This window comes from Haliotis cracherodii, unplaced genomic scaffold, assembly GCF_022045235.1.
Source record: "Haliotis cracherodii isolate W230 unplaced genomic scaffold, xgHalCrac1.p SCAF_11, whole genome shotgun sequence".
NCBI classification, from domain to species: Eukaryota; Metazoa; Mollusca; class Gastropoda; order Lepetellida; family Haliotidae; genus Haliotis; species Haliotis cracherodii.
Genome location: NW_027266266.1, coordinates 31,062,151 through 31,082,001, shown reverse-complemented (window position 1 = coordinate 31,082,001; position 19,851 = coordinate 31,062,151). Strand labels below are relative to the sequence as shown.

At 38.0% G+C, this 19,851-nt stretch overlaps 1 protein-coding gene and 1 pseudogene across 1 annotated transcript in view; both read left to right on the top strand.

Moving 5' to 3' along the window:
* Nucleotides 1-19,851, top strand: part of LOC139455020 (serine-rich adhesin for platelets-like) — a 342,468-nt gene that overhangs the window by 98,138 nt on the left and 224,479 nt on the right. The window lies entirely within an intron of this gene.
* LOC139455971 (uncharacterized) lies at nucleotides 15,016-16,092 on the top strand (annotated as a pseudogene).

Below are 19,851 nucleotides of genomic sequence, written 5' to 3'. Positions count from 1 at the left end.
CCATTTAATTGATAGACCTGGTAATATTTCGAAGGCATCTACCGGTGCATCTCCGAACAAGACTTCAATAATAAGCGTAGAAATATTAGGTATTGCACTCAAGTTCTGTTTAATATCATCAAATTCTGTAACCAAATTTAAACTAACATTTTGGATTGCCGGACGACTATATAACATATGACCTGGTTTTTCTGGCAGGGGAGTGACTAACACACTTTTTCGTTTTGACGGGATATAAGCCGCGAGTACGATGCCACTATTTATTATCTTAGTTAAATTATGTCCCTTACCCATCATCGCATAAGGTGGGGTAATGGCGATATTCAGTAGCCACTTGATGTTTGCTTCAACCATAGTCCATTTATTCTCACTGTTGTAAATGATATTGTACGGAGTGGTTTTAAGGAGTCTACTAACGTCGACATCGCTTAAATCTTCTAGATTACCCGTGAATGTGACTTCTTTCCGCTTGTATACATTATTGTGTAAGTGTAAAGCGTATAACTTACCATTGTAACCGGGTTTATCGAATCTCTGAGATCGGAAAGCGCAATTGTATTACATTGTCTTATCGTTCCAGGGCCTGATGCATCAACCATTATTTATAATATGGAGTGTTACACTTAAGTATCCTATATGTACAGGTTGGTGTTTTACATCTAATACAAAAATTTTGAGGTCTGAAATAATACCCCGCTTTAATTTTTTATATTGTAATGTTGAGAAAGATTCCGTTCTACCGCTATTGTATTTTTCATCTTTCACTGGAACACTTCTGAGTAGAGTTGAAGGACTTTCTTGTTGAATATTATCCGTCGTACTGATTTGATCAAGATGGATGCACAACTCTTTATAGGGAACTAAATCGGGTAAATAGAGTCCCTGATCTGATGTCTTGATTACTGTTATTTCTCCTCCCCATCCAAGTGTGTATGCTAAGTTACTGTAAAGCTTTACATCCTTTTTTCCAGCGTTTAAAATCAGTAACCCATTTGACTCATTTTGTGTTAGACTAATTCCATTAGGCTTAAAAAATTCATCATTGAGTGAGCATACGCTGTAATACCCATCAGGTATAATGTATTTTTGACCATTTATTTCTGTCTCATTATTATAACCCCTCATAGCATTTATATTGGTCCACCGTGGGTAATACGTTACATCGCATAGAGCGACTTCGAGTTGTCCATCCAAGTTATCGATAGTACGAAGCAGTTGAATAGACTGACTATTTGTTATTCCCAGGAGTGTAACATACATATCAAATATACAATGATACCATATCATAACTTAAATATGGAATCAACCATTATTTATAATATGGAGTGTTACACTTAAGTATCCTATATGTACAGGTTGGTGTTTTACATCTAATACAGAAATTTTGAGGTCTGAAATAATACCACGCTTTAATTTTTTATATTGTAATAACGAGAAAGATTCCGTTCTACCACTATTATATTTTTCATTTTTCACTGGAACAGATCTGAGCAGAGTTGAAGGACTTTCTTGTTGAATATTATCCGTCGTACTGATTTGATCAAGATAGATGAACAACTCTTTATAGGGAACTAAATCAGGTAATTTAACCTCCTGATCTGGTAACTTGCGTATTGTACCAACTAAGCGTGTAAATCCAAGTGTAGGTGATCGGTCCAATAAAATTATATTTGGGTCTTCATGGTCGAATTTCACTGTCCCAGTCGCGTCATTTTGTGTGAGACTAATTCTATTAGGCTTAAAAATTTCATCATTGATTGAGCTTACGCTCTAATACCCATCAGGTATAGTAATGGATTTGATATTAACACGTGAGGTTACTAGAGCATTCCTATTATTATCTTTTGCAGTATTTATATTGGTCCACCGTTGGTAATACGTTACATCGCATAGAGCTACTTCGAGCTGTCCATCCGATTTATCGATTGTATGAAGCAGTTCAATAGACTGACCATTTGTTATTCCCGGGAGTGTAACATACATATTAAATATACAATGATACTATATCATAACTTAAATATGAAATCGAGATACATTACTAATCAATCGATTATAGTAACTGCCTCTGGTGCTGAATTTTTAGTTAAATTCCACGATATTTTTGAAAAATACAGTTTCACGGCAACTAACGATAAAATGGTGAACGATTGGTTTCACAATCCGATGCAATTTTGGCAGAATCAGTTAAACTTTGCTGTATGGTGTGCCACAACGGGATGTGGCGTGTCTGTTAATGCCCCAGAATTTAAACTATATAAGTCTGTTATATTATTTCACGTGTACTATCAGATTAGACGTATACTTAAAGAAATTAATGCTCCATTACCGCTGGATCCAGCATGGAATCACGCAAATAATATTTATGATAAGAGGGCCTTCGAACGTATTTGTAATGAATTTAATGTTTCTACGAGTAAAGATTGGCGCATTAAAGGACCTAGGCATGGTCTAGGTATTCCGTACTCTGGACAAAGAACTATTAAAGATAAAAGCGATTATTTAATTAAAGAGGGTGTGATCCCTTCAAGCTTTGCTCTCTCGGATAAACAGTTTAGAGCAGATCGTATGAACTTTGAGAGTGGCATTCCTTATATTATAACAAAGTTTGTGCATCCAAACGATACCGCAGACGCTTGGAATGAATTTCTTAATGATAAAACGGAAAATAATTTTACTAACCCAGGATTTGAAAGAGTTAATGAATCGATAAGAACTTATGTATGGGCAATTCTCGGTGCACAATCGCAAACACGAACGTCCATTATCGGTACTGGGACGGCTTTCGATACGCAAAAACAGTTTGTTGCAAACGTGGAGGACGCCATTAATTCACCAGTTGACATACCATCGTCTATAAAGCGTTTTCAAGATGCATTACAGTACGCTCGATCCAAAGTGGACTTTGTTTATGCACCGGGACTATACATGTCTCCGAGTAATATCGAACTTAAGATCGGTCAAGTGATAGGCTATAATAATAAAATTGTTATCGCTACCGATCAACAAAAACCAGGTATAAATTCAGATATGAACGTCGAATTAATAACGCAAACGATCACGGGCGAAAAGGGAATAGTCAAACCACAAACACCAACTATTGCTCAACCATCTACTGATGCACAAGTGTCACCGCATATTGCGGCTAAAAATCGACAACATATCGATGAAAAAACAGCGCTTGTAGTGGGTGGAGTCTCGGTTGGCTTACTCATGATTTGGTGAAATAGTCTTTAGCGAATACGTACAACAACCCTGCAATTGCTACGATCAACCCCCACAAGTTTTGACTAAGCCAAGTGGTGGTCTTAGCTAATAAATTCAATAGCCAGGAAACAACACTCCCAATTATACCAGGAAGTGCAGCCGCAGCTTTCTCAGCTAGCTTTCCCAGTGCTGAACCTAATGCTTTTAAATGCTTTTTTATCCACTCTCTTATACCGTTTTTATCGTTAGGCGGTGATCCGCCTCCACCTGTGCCACCTGTTAACGAGAGAGTCAAAGTCGATATAATAAATCCCAACGCGGTTAAAATACTAGCAATTGTTATTCCCTGTTCTCTGAACAATGTTTTAATTTTATCGGCCAGTGTAGTATCATCGTTGAGGACTTGATCGATAGTTTCTCAAATACGACTGATTTGCGAACGAAGTGCCTTTCTATTACTGGATGCCGCTTCGAGGCGGGCCAATCTTTCCTCTTCTAGGTTACGCAGTCTTTCAGCAACGAGGCGTCTACTGAATTCATCGCCCACCTGTTCGAGTTTTGTTTTCTCTTGAGCTATATGTTTGTCGATTTCGGATAGCTTGGCTGTATTATTGATGAGTTCTCCCCACATAGTTTGCATTGCCTTGTCAAGACCTCGTAATTCCCTAATACTGAACTCTGAATGTGGTACCTGTAACGTTGAATTATCGTATAAGGTATCTAAGATTTCTCCGAGTCCGTTCGAGGCCACCATCGAGGCTGCTTCCAAATCATCTGTATTAACAAGTTCTTTCCTCATAGTCTGAAGAGCCTTAGTAGTCTTCGCGGGAAGTTTTTCTCGTCCGTATTCTACAAAACCTAATTTATCACGAACAAACTCGCGGCTATGTCTGCCGGCTATAGTAGACAAGGCTAGGGGCTTACGAGTACTATAATGCATAAGCTCAATATGCGGAGAGTCACGCACTCGCAATGTTCCTTTACTATCTAGCATAAACTTTGAATAGTCCCGACCTATTGGGATAACATAATTTTTATCATCTTTTAATGCATCGTAATAATCATCAACGGTTGATTGTAAAAGGGCATCATTTACGGTTGGGTTCATAAAGCTGGTTTCATCAGTACCCTCTTCGATGGTACTAGTATCAGTTATGTTATCTAGATCAAAGTCATTATGTTCAAAATCAGTCATTTTTATATTAAACATAGGGTACATGTTTTTTTAAATATAACAATGTCTTCGCAATACAGACGCAAGTTAAACCCACAACGCAGACTTCGAGATCCATTAGGGGTCAAAGCAATTCGTCAGTCTGTAACTATAACTAATAACCCTAGTACCATCGATCAGAATCAAACGCTTCTGGTTCGCTTTCCTAATCTCGGCGCACACGATGTGTTGGTTCCGGGAACTGTCCGACTAGCATTTACGATTGTTTTGAATTCTACCGACGTTAACAGGGAGCCCGTTCAGAACTTAGGTCGTGCTATCATTAAGAAAATCGCCATTAAAATTAGCGGTAATGAGGTTTTGAGTATCGACGATAGCGATGTATACTATTGTTACATGGATCTCTGGAGAACGGATAAAGAGCGGGAAAACTTACAGTACCAAGGTATTTGTAATAAGAACACATTGAGACTGCGCGTAGATGCTTCTAGTGGTGATGGTACTGTCGTAAAAGATCAGGCCGTTGCCGACGCATTAGGTAACAGATTTTATGTTCCCCTGGACTTTGAATTACTAGATTCCCACATGCCTTTTTATCAAGCATCCCTAGGTGATAGGTTAGAATACGAACTCACTTTTAACGACTACAGTAGAGTAATCAGAGCTGCTGAAGATGCTAGCTATTCCATTGACAATATCTCGCTCGAGTACGATATGATAACGGATCCCGAATTAGCAAGACAAATTCGTAACCAGTATTCGGGAAGTTTAGCCATTTTGTACGATCGCGTGCTGCGACATCGAAAGATCACGAGGGACAAAAAAGATACGATGTGGAATATCAATCTAAACGTCCCCACGAGGTCGTTGAAGGGTATTTTAATGTTGTTCGAGGACCCCTCCGATGCGTTTAAAAGAAATACCGAGAAGTTCTACAATCCCAAGATTACGAAAGTAGAATTGACTATCGAGGGCGTTCCTAATCAACTATATAGCCAAGGAATGCTAGCGTATCACCAGTGGGATGAGATTAAAAAACTTCCTTCTATAAAACGCTCTCCGGAAGTTAACGCGGTCGTGAAAGATCTGTCTCTCGGGAGTGTATCGATGGGTGAATACCTAACCACGAAGTACGCGCTATGGCTCAACATTACACGGCAGTGGGAGGAGAATAGAAAATGCTAGCGAGGGTGTCACCATACAGATAACGAAGCTCGGGGAATCAGCTGGTAAATTAAACATATATTTGTACATGATTATGGATGAGCAAATTAATATACAGAATGCGAGATTCGTGCTAGCAATCTATTGATAATCTTTTACCTAAAGATCCGCACTGCGCTATCATATGCGGGCAAACGGGCTGCGGAAAAACAGCCTTTATTCTAGATATTTTAGAAAGTCATTATCGGGACGTTTTCGATCATATCATTATTCTGTGCCCGACTATAAGCGTTAATAAAACATACTTATCGAGAGATTGGGTAATGAATGACGACGGGGTACACAGAGTCGATCCGGGCGATCGTTTACAAGACTGTCTCCGAGTATGTCACGAAAAATACAAAGGAGAATCAACCGTTTTCATAATAGACGACTGCAGCGCGAGTAAAGAATTAACAAAAAAGAAGGATATGCTTTCGTATTTAGCATTCTTCGGAAGGCATACTCAACATAGCGTTTGGGTACTTACTCAAAAATACAACTCTGTCCTGAAAGATCTCAGAGAGCAGACCAAATGGGTAGCGCTGTTTCATTGCAAAGACAGAGATTCATTCGAGGAATGTTTACGCGAAAACTGACGTCATTTATACCAAGGGTGAACGTGACAAAGTCAGAAAACTGTTGGCGGCAATGAAGCACTGTAAACTCGTATTAAAAACCGATCAACCAGCTGCTTATGCAATTGCTTAGCAAAATGTAGCAAAAATGTAGCAAATGTAGCAAAAAGATAGCAAAATGTAGCAAATTGAACATTAGCGGTTAATATTACATAAAATGTGGTTCGAAATCATCATTCTTTCGCAACAGTTCATTATTACGGGATGTATTGGATACGTCATGTTATATTATGTTAGACTTAAATATCTCCTTAGGTATTACATTATGGAATGCGACGAACTCATCGAACAAATGCTCAAAGAATCTGATGTTGAAGTAGTTACAGATAAACATAGAGAAAGACTCGCGGCTTTGGTAGCCGGTGGAAAATGTTCCCAATATTTGGGAGAAAATTATACCATCGAAAAAATTGATAACATGACCGATGAAGAAATTAAAAAACTGTACGCGCGTTACGAGTCTAGACTGGGAGCTACCATGACTAAAACTATAGGGTCGTCTACATTACAACTATACACAGTCGTAGCTAGTACGTTTCTCCCCATCCCGGCAGAACATCGCATGTATTTATGCGAATCTCTAGAGAAAGACCCATTCATCGAACACGCTATAAGCTCAGTGAGCTGTGAGTTTTATCATAGATTCGGAATGTTCTTAGCTCCGTTCACCACAGCTTTAATAACGGCTAGGTATTGTCAATTTAAACATACGTGCCCACTTAATAATATAAATGGAGACACAACAGATTGCGGAAACACAACAGGTGACACCACAACAGATTGCGCAACCACAACAGATTGCGGAACAAGTGAATGAGGATGTGAATGAGGATGCACCACAAGTAAATGAGAAAACAAAAAAACAACCCAGAGTTACTAAGAACCCCAAAAAAATAGCCGCAGGAAGAAAGGGAGGGCTGGCGCGCAAAGCAAAATTAATAAATAATTCAAATCCGATTAAAACATGGGCACTAGTAGGAGTTGCTGGTATAGCGGCTGTATGGTTCTTTTATAAGACCGGAGAAGAGAAAACGTCACCCCCGCCGCAACAACAAGTTCAATTAGAGGTTAGTCCTCATATAATGCTATAAGAAGCATGACTACTCCAGTTACAGACGGTAAAATGTTGGTAAACGCGACGTATCATTCAGCGGTGGTCACCGGCTTGGCCATTGGCTATGCCCGTATGGCTAAAATGCTTACTAAAGCCACACCTCCCAAGCTAGATTTTAATGGATTTGATATAGGTATGATGGTTCTGGATATTGGATTAGCAATGGCAACGAAGGATATGCTCATCAAACAAGGACTTATCCCCGAAGACATAATGAAGTAATTAAACATTTGAATATTTATATTCATATGGCATCAATTGCGATGATGGTCGGTGGAGCTGTTCTTAATGCTCTAGCTTTTTCGGGGCGTAATTATTTATTTTCCAGTATGAGGGAATCAAACGCTAAAGAAGTTGAAGAGGAGCGTAAACGACATAACGAAGCTTTAGAACAATACCAAGCAGCCCAGTTACAATATACGCAGCAGAGAATGAAGAGATTAGACTTTATTCATGAACAACTGCTTAAGGAAGGACATTCAATTCAAACGTTTAAGGATGTTGAATCCGCCATGCACGAATACTACCTCGTTTAAGGGAAAAAACTCGACCCAATACCTAGACCAACAATGAGTCAGTTTTATACACCCTCAGAGGCTCAGAAAGACCGAGAGGTCGCATTTGTTATTATGGGGTAACTGCTCTATTGATTTTCAGCTATACAATAGTGTAGATGTGATTTGCATTTAGACAAATGATATGATAGATGTATATACCATGAATAACTGCAAGTTTACACTCATGGGGAAGACGACTCTATGTAACCGCCGCTGTGTTGAAATTTACTGCGGTATACACAATTATTACATCAAGCGTGGACACATAAACTATACGTGTTCTGAATGCGGGATAGGGGTCAAAGGTCGTTATTGTTTATGTAAGAAACACGGTGCTGATAGGGTCAGGAATCAGATTATTTATGCTAGGAAGAGAGATTACATCAATGAGAGGAATGGGTTGGGGAGAATACGCATTTAGATATATGAAAACAACCAATTAGACATTTGTTTCATTTTGCATATACCATTCAACCACTATGGTTTTTGTCAGAGAGTTGAAGGCTATGGCAAAGCAACCTGGTCTACGTGGATATTCTCGTATGAGAAAAGATGAATTGATTACCTTACTCGGTTTGGAACCACCCCAGACTGTTACAGAACTCAAAGTTCGAGCGAGAAACAGTGGGCTGAGAGGTTATTCTCGAATGAGAAGAGCTGAATTGATCGCTTTACTAGATAATAATAATGATGATAATGATGATAATGATGATGATAATGATAATAATCAACAAGAACAAGAATTAATATTTGTACCCACAACCGCCGGCATTGGTAAATATCTAAGAGGTTGGAAGATGGAGATTAATTCCAACATGGATGTTAACGATATTAAGCCCATCATATCGAGTAAAATTAACGAGGAGTTAGATGATTTACAAAGTATAAAATACCAGCTGACGATTAAAATGTCATTGAGTAAAAGTAACGCAGACGATAGCGTCGAATATACCGAACCATATTTCCGTAGCAATCAAGAACTTATAACTGAATCCGATACTATAGACGCATCATTAGATACATCAATTCAGAGGATACAGGAAACTTTAGAACGCTGGACTAATAGAGGTTCGGGTTGGGGTGTGGATAGAATCGATAGTTTATATTTAGATATAGCGAATTATATGCCCTTCAAAGGTGGATCTTATATAGATTTACCCCCGTATTATAAGAAGAAAAAAGCCATAATTAACGTAAAAAATAAATCCGATGATTGTTTAAGAATGATGATAAGATCTGCATTGTTCCCCGTAGACAAAAATGCGGATAGACCTTCTAGCTATCCCCAAAACGATGGACTCAACTTCGATGGTATAGACGAACCTACACCAATATCACAAATTGATAAGGTGGAAAAGCAAAATAATTTAGCTATAAATGTTTTCGGACATTCTAAAGGAATTGTTGTACACAGGATAAGCTCCGCTCCGGAACATATTCCCAGAATCAATTCATTTCTGATCGAAAAAGATGGAAAATATCATTATACATGGATAAAGAGTTTAAACAGGGTGCTATACGATCAAACAAAACATGCTAGAAAGAAATATTTCTGTGAAAGATGCCTGCATGGGTACAGCAGACAAGATCTATTAGAAGCGCATAAAGAAGACTGTAGAGGTGTTGGACAGACCGCTATCAGGATCGATATGCCTAAAGAGGGGAAAAATATATTAAAATTTGAACATTATTGTAAGCAAATGCCAGTACCATACGTAATTTACGCCGACTTCGAAGCGCTTATCAAGCCCATAGAAAATACCAACCAAAGCAATACTGAGAGTAGTTTTACATACAAAACTCAAGAACATATTCCTTGTGGGTTTGGATATATAGTTGTAAGGTATGATGGGAAAACAAACACTCCCGTGATTTATAGAGGTCCCGATGCAGCGGGATAGTTCCTAGAATATCTACAAAATGAAGAGAGAATAATCAGGGAAAATTTATCGTGTAAGAAACCCATGCGTATGACGATAGATGATTGGAGGGCGCACAAGAAGTCAATGAGTTGTCACGTTTGTAATAAACCCCTGGATGGGGATTCCGTAAGAGATCATTGTCACGTCATGGGTAATTATCGGGGAGCCGCTCATAACAGGTGTAACTTAAAACTAAAAATGAATGCTCAAACAATACCCATCCCCGTTGTGTTTCATAACCTTAGAGCATACGATTCACATCTCATTATGCAAGCTATCTCAAAGACCGACGGCGGTTTAACGTGCATTCCTAACAATATGGAAAAATACATATCGTTCTCGTTGACTAAACCTATACATTATAGGGACAAGGATGGGAAATCTAGAATAAAACAAAGTAATGGGCTTAGATTCATAGACTCCGTACAGTTTCTGTTATCTTCCGTGGACAATTTAGCTAATGCGAACAATCCCGATGACTTCGCGATAACAAATCAATATACCGATAAGATAACTCGTCATTTGCTGCTGAGAAAAGGGGTATATCCTGACGAATATATGGATGATTGGTCTAGATTCGAAGAAACTGAATTACCACCCCTCGAATCATTCTATAGTAACTTAACGGAATCTAAAATAACAGATGCCGATTATGAACACGCTCTGACGGTCTGGGATAAATTAGGTTGTAAGAATTTAGGCGATTATCACGATCTGTACTTAAAAACCGATGTACTGTTACTCGCCGATATATTCGAGATATTTAGAGAGACGTGTTTAAAACAATACGGCTTGGACCCGGCATGGTACTATTCCAGTCCCGGACTATCGTGGGATGCATTGTTGAAGAAGACCGGCGTAGAACTAAAACTACTCACAGATTATGATATGCACTTGTTTATTGAGAAAGGATTGAGAGGGGGTATATCGATGGCAGCGAAAAGGTATTCTAAGGCTAATAATAAATTAGTGGAAGGATACGATCCGAGTAAACCCGACACGCACATATTATATCTCGACGCCAACAATTTGTACGGATGGGCTATGAGTCAACCTTTACCCACGGGTGGTTTTGAGTGGGTCAATGATATCAATAATAATGATGAGAATAAAGGGTACATACTAGAAGTTGACTTGGAATATCCGAGTTCCTTACATAAAGACCATAACAGTTACCCGCTAGCTCCCGAAAGATTAATGGTTAATAAAGACTGGATGTCGGAATATCAACGTTCATTGATGGGTAATAGTAGGTTAGCTAACGTAGAAAAACTCGTACCAAATTTGATGGATAAGACAAAATATATAGTTCACTACAGAAATCTCCAGTTATATCTATCGTTAGGTATGAAACTAAAGAAAATACACAGAGTTCTTAAGTTTGATCAAAGCCCTTGGATGGAGCCCTATATAAGGCTGAACACAGATTTAAGAAAGATAGCCACCAGCGATTTCGAAAAGAATCTGTATAAGCTCATGAATAACTCGGTATTCGGTAAAACTATGGAGAATCTAAGGAAGCGTGTTGATGTTAAATTAGTCAGATCTAATGAGGAAGAAAGACTCAGGAAACTTATAGCCAGTCCGCCTTTTAACAGAAGCAAGATATTCGATAACGACTTAGCTGCGTTGCATATGCAAAAGAGTAATATAAAATTCAACAGACCGGTGTACGTCGGTATGAGTATTCTCGACTTGTCAAAACACTTAATGTATGACTTTTATTACAACGAACTTAAGAAGCAATACGGCGATAGATGCGAGGTGTTATATACCAACACAGATTCTTTGTTGATGGAAATACAAACCGAGGATGTGTATAAAGATATGGCAGAAAAAATAGATATGTACGACACGAGCGATTACCCAAAAGGTAATCCACTGCAGAGCGTAGTAAATAAAAAGGTGTTAGGTAAGATGAAGGATGAATGTGCTGGGACCCCTATAGTGGAATATGTGGGATTAAGACCTAAGATGTATTCTATAAAGAAGTCCGATAATGGGGAGATAAGAAAAGCCAAGGGTGTTAAAAAGTATGTTGTAAAAAAGCATATCAAACACGAACAGTATAAAGAATCATTATTCAACGGTAGAACGTTCAAACACCAGATGAACTCTTTAAGAAGTTACGATCATAGGATATATGGATTAAGAATGAACAAGACATCATTATCCCCCTTAGATACCAAGAGATTGATTGATAATGATGGTGTAACTACCTATGCTTATGGTTATGGTGGTAATACCGTACCGTCGGGAACTATGAACAACTCTTCTCGTACAAATGCCCTACCCGGTCCATCTTGAAGATAATAAAGAATAGGCTCTCCTTCTTTCATAACCAATCGACTAATGTTATACGTCTTAAGGGACCATATGGGATCGGTTTTTGTTCTTTGCCTCTCCTCGGTGCTGAAGATTCGGAAGTCACGGATTTCATTTTAATCGCATCGGATGGTTTCTTCCCTATTAATCTCGTTACTTCATTATTTAGCGCTGATACAACGGCTGATAATCGTGTCACCCATTCGGTTGATCTCAATCACTCGGATTTCATTTCGATCCCATACTGATAGCCAAACAAACGTTCCGTTAGAGTCCGGTTAAATCTTTCGATGATAGCTTGACTGCGGTGGGCCTCTCTTTCCCCACGGACGATTTTGACGTCGTGCTTTGTTAACAGTTTAGTTACCGATCCCATAAACTCTCGACCGGGATCTACTTGAAATAGCTTAGGCTATTTTAGTGGTCCGCGTTTATATATTCGGCTCAGTGCATTAGCTACTTCTGTTGAATCTTTCGAGGTTAATGGCTCAGCCTCTTTGTATCGACTAGCCACATCCACTACCGTTAAAGCGTATTTACACGTTTTGCGTTTTACCTTATCGTGGGGAAGAAACAAGAGGTCAGCCTGATGAACTTCATTCGTCGTAGAAATATCAAACTTCTTCCTCGGTATATAACGCGGTGCCGGTAAATATATTTGCCACAACGCTTGTTTCTTTAACCAATCCTTGGCCACATCTTTAGATACCTTTGCCGCGGTGGCTAATTTTTTTATTGCTCCTACACCTTTCCAATATCCTCGTGGGCTATAGTAAATTTTATTCATTATTAATTAATATTGATGTTTCGTTTGATACAACTCATGACTATCGTTAAATCGCATAATCATTTTGGCATAGAAAATTCCCCCTGTAGTAGCAGTATAGGTATATGAATCCCGCTCCAGTGGAAGTGAGCCAGAACCATCATTACCTATACTACTCACGAGTGATTACCCAAACGCTAATCCACTGGACAGCATAGTAAATAAAAAGGTATTAGGTAAGATGAAGGATGAATGTGCTGGGACCCCTATAGCGGAGTATGTCTGATTAATGATATGTACGACACGAGCGATTACCCAAAAGATAATCCACTGCACAGCGAGTAAATAAAAAGATGTTAAGGGGAAACAACCCACCTGAGACACTAACTCAACGTGGCCTCAACAATGCAGCATTCCCCGATGAACCGCCCGTTCCATTAGAAAAGAGACAGTCATGTGATAGTTTTGTAAACGCTTTTGGTCGTAAGCTACTGGAACTGTGTTTCACTCATGATTTATATATCTTCAAAGGCAGGACAACTGGAGACAAAGAGGGTAGTTTCACTTACATAGCAGATCAAGGATGTAGCGTAATTGATTATTTTTTAGCTTCAGTTAATGTTCACAATTGTTGTCAATCCATGTTTGTGGATACAAGAGTTGAGTCAAAACATATGCCTGTATGTCTACATTATAGGAAGTATAACAAATCTATGTCCATCCTTCAACGAGCTCATCGATCTTTTAACTTTTGATTTCAATCTTGCCCTCGAAAAATTTGTTAATGTTGTTCTTTGTGCCGCTGACTGTATGAAGGTACCTTGTGTTAAAAGTTCACATCCTAAAAGTTATAATAGTGAATGCAGACGAGCAAAACGGGAAGCGAGGCGATACATGAGGAAATTCAAAGAGAAGAAATCTAACGAAAATAAGTTAATCTTTTGTAAAATGAGAAACAAGTATAAACATGTTTGCAGAACAGCAAAATCAAACTATCAATTTATGACACGAACAAAACTAAAGCTATCTCTATCTGATTCAACCACATTTTGGAAAGAGTTACGGAGTATATCAGGTCGTAGGGAAACAAAGAATAACATAAGTAAAGAGTGCTGGTTTGATCATTTTACAAACGTTTTTCAGTGTACAGATGTATTACATGCTGAAGTCGAATGTCAATGTGATGAAGATTTTATACTTGATGAGATTGACCAGTGTATTTTGGAGTCGCCGATTACCGACTCAGAAATCCACAAGGCTATAAATCGTTTAAAGAATGGCAAATCCCCTGGTGTTGATGACGTGGTCATTGAAATGTTAAAATGTTGTGAAAATGTAATAACTCCTTTCCTACGAAATTTGTTCAATAAGTTATTTGATTCTGGATTATTCCCTCAGAACTGGACGAAAGCTATTATATTTCCACTACATAAGAAAGGTAACAAAAATAATCCAGATAACTTTAGAGGGATATCTCTATTGTGTACAATTAGTAAGGTTTACACAAGTGTCTTAAACTCTAGACTTACAAACTGGGCTAATATAAGAAGTAAATTACCCATGACACAAGCAGGCTTTAGACAGGGAAATTCTCCTGCTGACCACATATTCACGTTGAATGCAATTAATGTTAACAAATGTTTATCGAAAAGAAAAGGGAAATTATACGTTGCTTTTGTGGATTTTAAAAAAGCCTTTGATTCAGTAAATCATCTTAAACTATGGGAGTGTCTGCACGATGCAGGCTTGGGTGGAAAGATGATGAGAGCACTTAAGGGAATCTATGTCTCCGTGAAAGCGTGCGTGAGATGTAATGATAACATTTATACAGAATATTTTGATTGTCCTAACGGAGTTAAACAAGGCTGTATATTAAGCCCTCTATTATTTTCCTTTTTCATCAATGAACTGTCAAATGATGTTTCATCACATGGGAAACACGGTGTACAATTATTTCCTGACTTGTTTGAAATATTATTATTATTGTTTGCCGACGATGTTATTCTTGTCTCTGACACAGTAACTGGTTTACAGAACCAACTTAATATTCTTGATAACTTTGCAGATTCACATGGATTAACGGTTAATTTAGATAAAAAGAGTGTTGTTGTATTTAGACGAGGAGGGCGGTTATCTGTTCATGAGAAATGGTTCTATAAAGGCAAACGTATTTCAACCGCCAACTCCTATAGATATCTTGGGTTTGTATTCTCATATACATCAAAGATGAACCAATGTGTTTCAGATCTAGCATCAAGGGGTAAACGAGCTTTAATGGAAATATTTCGCAATCTACGGAAGATTGGTTTTGTTGACACTTCAGTTTTCTTTAAAATATTTGATACTCAGATTCAACCTATTCTTTTATATGGTGCGGAAATATGGGGTGTAGACAGATTTGAAAAAATAGAACAAGTGCATATTATGGCTTGTAAGAAGTTTCTTAACGTTGGTTTGCAAACCCCAAATGCTATTGTGTATGGGGAATGCGGTCGGTACCCACTACATGTAAATGCTATGTGTCGTTCTGTAAAGTATTGGCTAAATCTGATTGAAATGGACGAAGATAGGATACCAAGAAAATCTTATAATATGCTTGTATATAACGACAAGTGTGGTCGTCATAACTATGCTTCTTCTATTCGTTCCATATTATTTTCTCACGGATTCGGAGTAGTTTGGCTCAGTCAAGCTGTTGGCGACAAACCATCATTCATGAATAGTTTTAAAAACGTTTTGATAAATATGTTCTACCAATCATGGAATAGTACTATCAAGGCTAGTTTTAGGTACATTCTGTATAAAGAATTTAAAAGTCTCCTGGAACCAGAAAAATACCTTTCCATTATTACTGAAATAAAATGTAGAAATGTTTTGATAAGGCTTAGAGCCGGGCTACTAAGACTTAAGGTAAACGAAGGTAGATGAGCTGATATTGACTTACGTTTACGACTCTGCCCCATATGTGAAACAAGTATAGAGAATGAATATCATTTTACTTTAGAATGTGAATATTACAACGATATTAGACATCTGTATTTACCAACAACATTTTGCAATAATCCAAATATGCATAAATTTAAAATGTTACTGTCATCTTCGTGTAAACAATTACTTGGAAAACTATGTAAATACCTGTATTACAGCTATGAAAGAAGACGTAATTATGAAAAGCCTGTAAACCTGTAAATTTGTACTTGACATTACCTTTTTTCATGTACCACACTATTTCAAATGTATGTATTGTATATGGGTCAGTGGCCTTGGTACAAATAAAGACTTCTTCTTCATCATTAAGTAAGATGAAGGATGAATGTGCTGGGACTGCTATAGCAGAGTATGTCGGATTAAGGTCTAAGATGTATTCTATAAAGAAGTCTGATAATGGATAGATAAGAAAAGCTAAGGGTGTTAAGAAGTTTGTGGTAAAAAAACATATCAAACACGAACAGTATAAAGAAGCATTATTCAATGGTAGAACATTCAAACACGAGATGAACTCTTTAAGAAGTTACAATCATAGGATATATGGATTGAGAATGAACAAGACATAATTATCCCCCTTAGATACAAAGAGATGGATTGATAAGGATGGTGTAACTACCTATGCTTATGGTTATGGTGGTAATACTGTATCGTTGGGAACTATGAGCAACTCTTCTCGTACAAATGCCCTGACCAGTCCATCTTTAAGATAATACAGAATAGGCTCTCCTTCTTTCGTAACCAATCGACTAATGTTATATGTCTTAAGGGACCAAATTGGATCGGTTGTGCGACGTAGGCCTCCTTCGAGTTATCTGTGCTGGTATAAATATCTTACACTTACTCTATCCGGAAGTTTTTGTTCTTTGCCTCTCCAGGGTGCTGAAGATTTGTAAGTCACAGATTTCATTTTAATCGCATCAGATGGTTTCTTCCCGATAAATCTCGTTACTTCATTATTCAACGCTGATACAACAGCTGATAATCGTGTCACCCTTTCGGTTGATCTCAATCGTTCCGATTTCATTTCATTCCCATACTGATATCCAAACAAACGTTCCGCTAATGTCTGGTTAAATCTTTCAACGATAGCTTGACTATGGTGGGCCTCTTTTTCACCACACCTGATTTCGACATCGTGCTTTGTTAACAGTTTAGTAACTGATCCCATAAACTCGCAACCAGGACTTGAAATAGCTTAGGCCATGTTAGTAGTCCGCGTTTATATATGCGGCTCAGTGTATTAGCTACTTCTGTTGAATCTTTCGACCTTAATGGCTCAGCCTCTTTGTATCGACTATCCACATCCACTACGGTTGAAGCGTATTTATACGTTTTGCGTCTTACCTTATCATGGGGAAGAAACCAGAGGTCAGCCTGATGAACTTCATGCGTTGTAAAAATATCAGACTTCTTCCTCGGTATATAACGCGGTGCTGGTAAGTATAATTGCCACATTGCTTGTTTCTTAATCCAATCCTTTGCCACATCTTTAGATACCTTAGCCGCGGTGGCTATTTTTTTATTGCTACTATACCTTTCCAATATTCTCGTGGGCTATAGTAAATTGTATTCATTATTGATTAATATTGATGTTTCTTTTAATACGACTCATGACGATCGTTGAATCGCATCACCATTTTGACATAAAAAATTCCCCCTGTAGTGGTGGTATAGGTATATAAACCTGGGTCCAGTGGAAGTGGTCCAGAACCATCATTACTTATACTACTCCTTACTTAATTCGCTCCTTACTTAAAAATGGTTGATTATAATCTTCGGCATTATCAGAGTGAAAAGTTTTCTGCAATTTTTTAAACTTTTGGAATTTAGGATCATAGTCAGCAGATAATGAATTGGTGCAAATCGTTTCCGCCAGCTTATTCCTGATTTCTGTTTTAGCTGTTAATGTATTGTTATTATGTTTGAGATGTTTCATACTGTTTGTGGATCCTTTACCTTTTATTCTCCCGATCATATTCCAAACTTTAATGACTGGAGTACGAGTATGTATTTTGGAAACAACCCTTCTCAATCTTTTTCGTTTAGTGTCCTTGATAGTTCTACGAGCTTTTGCTCTTTTGCTCTAGTATTCGTAGCTGTGATAAATTGTCATGAGTCGGGTGTTTGTTAAATAGTCTTTCTTACTTTTTCCTAGCATTCCTAACTTTCCTACAATCAATAGTGTACCATGGAGTATGTACACGTGGGTTTGTCGAGGTTTGGGGATAGATTTTGTAGACGTATCAATTATTCCTTCTGAAAATATTGTTTATTGGGTCAGTGTCATAAATATAAACATCCGCATTTATGTTAGCTTTACACAAAATTATGTTTGTTGGTTGGTTGTTAAACGCTGCGCTCAGCAATATTCCAGCTATATGATGGTGGTCTGTAAATGAATTCCAATCTGTTTTGTTGAATTTCAATGTAGTAGAAGGTGTATCTGCCAAGGAGTGAGTGAGTGAGTGAGTGAGTTAATGCTTTACGTCACATCGGCAATATTCCAGCCATATCGTGACATCTGCCAAGGAAGTGGCAGTTTCAAGAATAGTCGGAAAATGATCACTGCCACATACATCATCATGAACTGACCATGAAAACTCGTTCAAGAGAGAAGGATCTGATATAGATAAGTCTAAAGCAGTGTATGAACAAGTTGCTGGATGTATATATGTATCGCTACTATCATCAAACAAACATAGATTATGTTTTTGAAGCCAGTCCGCCAACACTTTACCTGACAACCCAAGTACGTATGACCGATTGTTGGTTTTAATTCGTGAAGTTTATTGATTGGGTTGAAATCACTGTACGGGAGATAATGGTTTGTCAAGAGCAGCTTTAGCTGCAACATTGGCTTTTGAGTTACCTGTTATGATTACATGACTTGGTAACCAGCAAAAGACGATGTCACATTGGCCAGTAGAAAGATCATTATAGAGTTCTAAAATGTCTTGGATAATAGGATGATATGATGGGACACTTTTAAGTGCCCGAAGACAAGACAACGAATCAGAGAAGATGATGCAAATTTTAGATTGGTTTTGTTGTTGAATATAGGTCAAAGCTGTTAAGGGTGGTCTGATTCCCTCGCCAGTCGGAATTGTGAAAATACTTTTAACAAGTCGAGAGCCTTCAGGCACTTTGCCATTGGATATTTAATGTGTGGTAAGAATGTGAGATGACGGTCAAATATGAGGCCCCCAGGGTAGAGCCCACTCGTACTTGAAATCGTCTGCTGTTTAATAATTGAGATATGAACTGAGGTAATCTGCCCCTCAAACCAAATTCATGCAAATCTTTTAAAAAACCATGTTTCCACATTGTATGATATACCTTTTCGAGATCGAAAGAGATTGATACAGATTGGTGTTTGTTGACAATGGAAGTTTTAATAAATGATTCTAAACGCACCAAATGGTCAATGGTACGTCTGTTTTTTTTTCGGAAACCACACTGGATGTCACTCAGGAGGTTATTGGTCTCAAAGTACCCGACTAATCGATTGTTGACCATGCGCTCCATTGTTTTACAAACACAGGTAGTTAATGATATTGGACGGTAATTGGATGGATCTGTGGAATCCCATCCAGGCTTTGGAATAGGAATAATAATAGGATTGTGCAACGAAATGGGGAAATTTCCGGTTGTCCATATTTCATCAAATCTATTAAGTAACGTTTCAAAACATGAATCAGGCAAGTGTATGTGTATGTTGTCGCTCATGCTGCAGTGTCTTGAGCTTGCCCTTGGGCAGTATGTAACTCATGGAGTGAAAATGTTTCGTTTTAGTCCTCACCATATCAGAGTTAGAAAATAGTTTTTCCTTTTCCTGAACTTGAGGGCTATAATTTGATGATGAGGAATGATTTACCAAAGTTTCAGCAAGTTTGTTGGCAATTTCAGATTTAGTATTTAAAAGTAATGTCCCATCTTTGAGATGGCGAACTCCAGATCTAG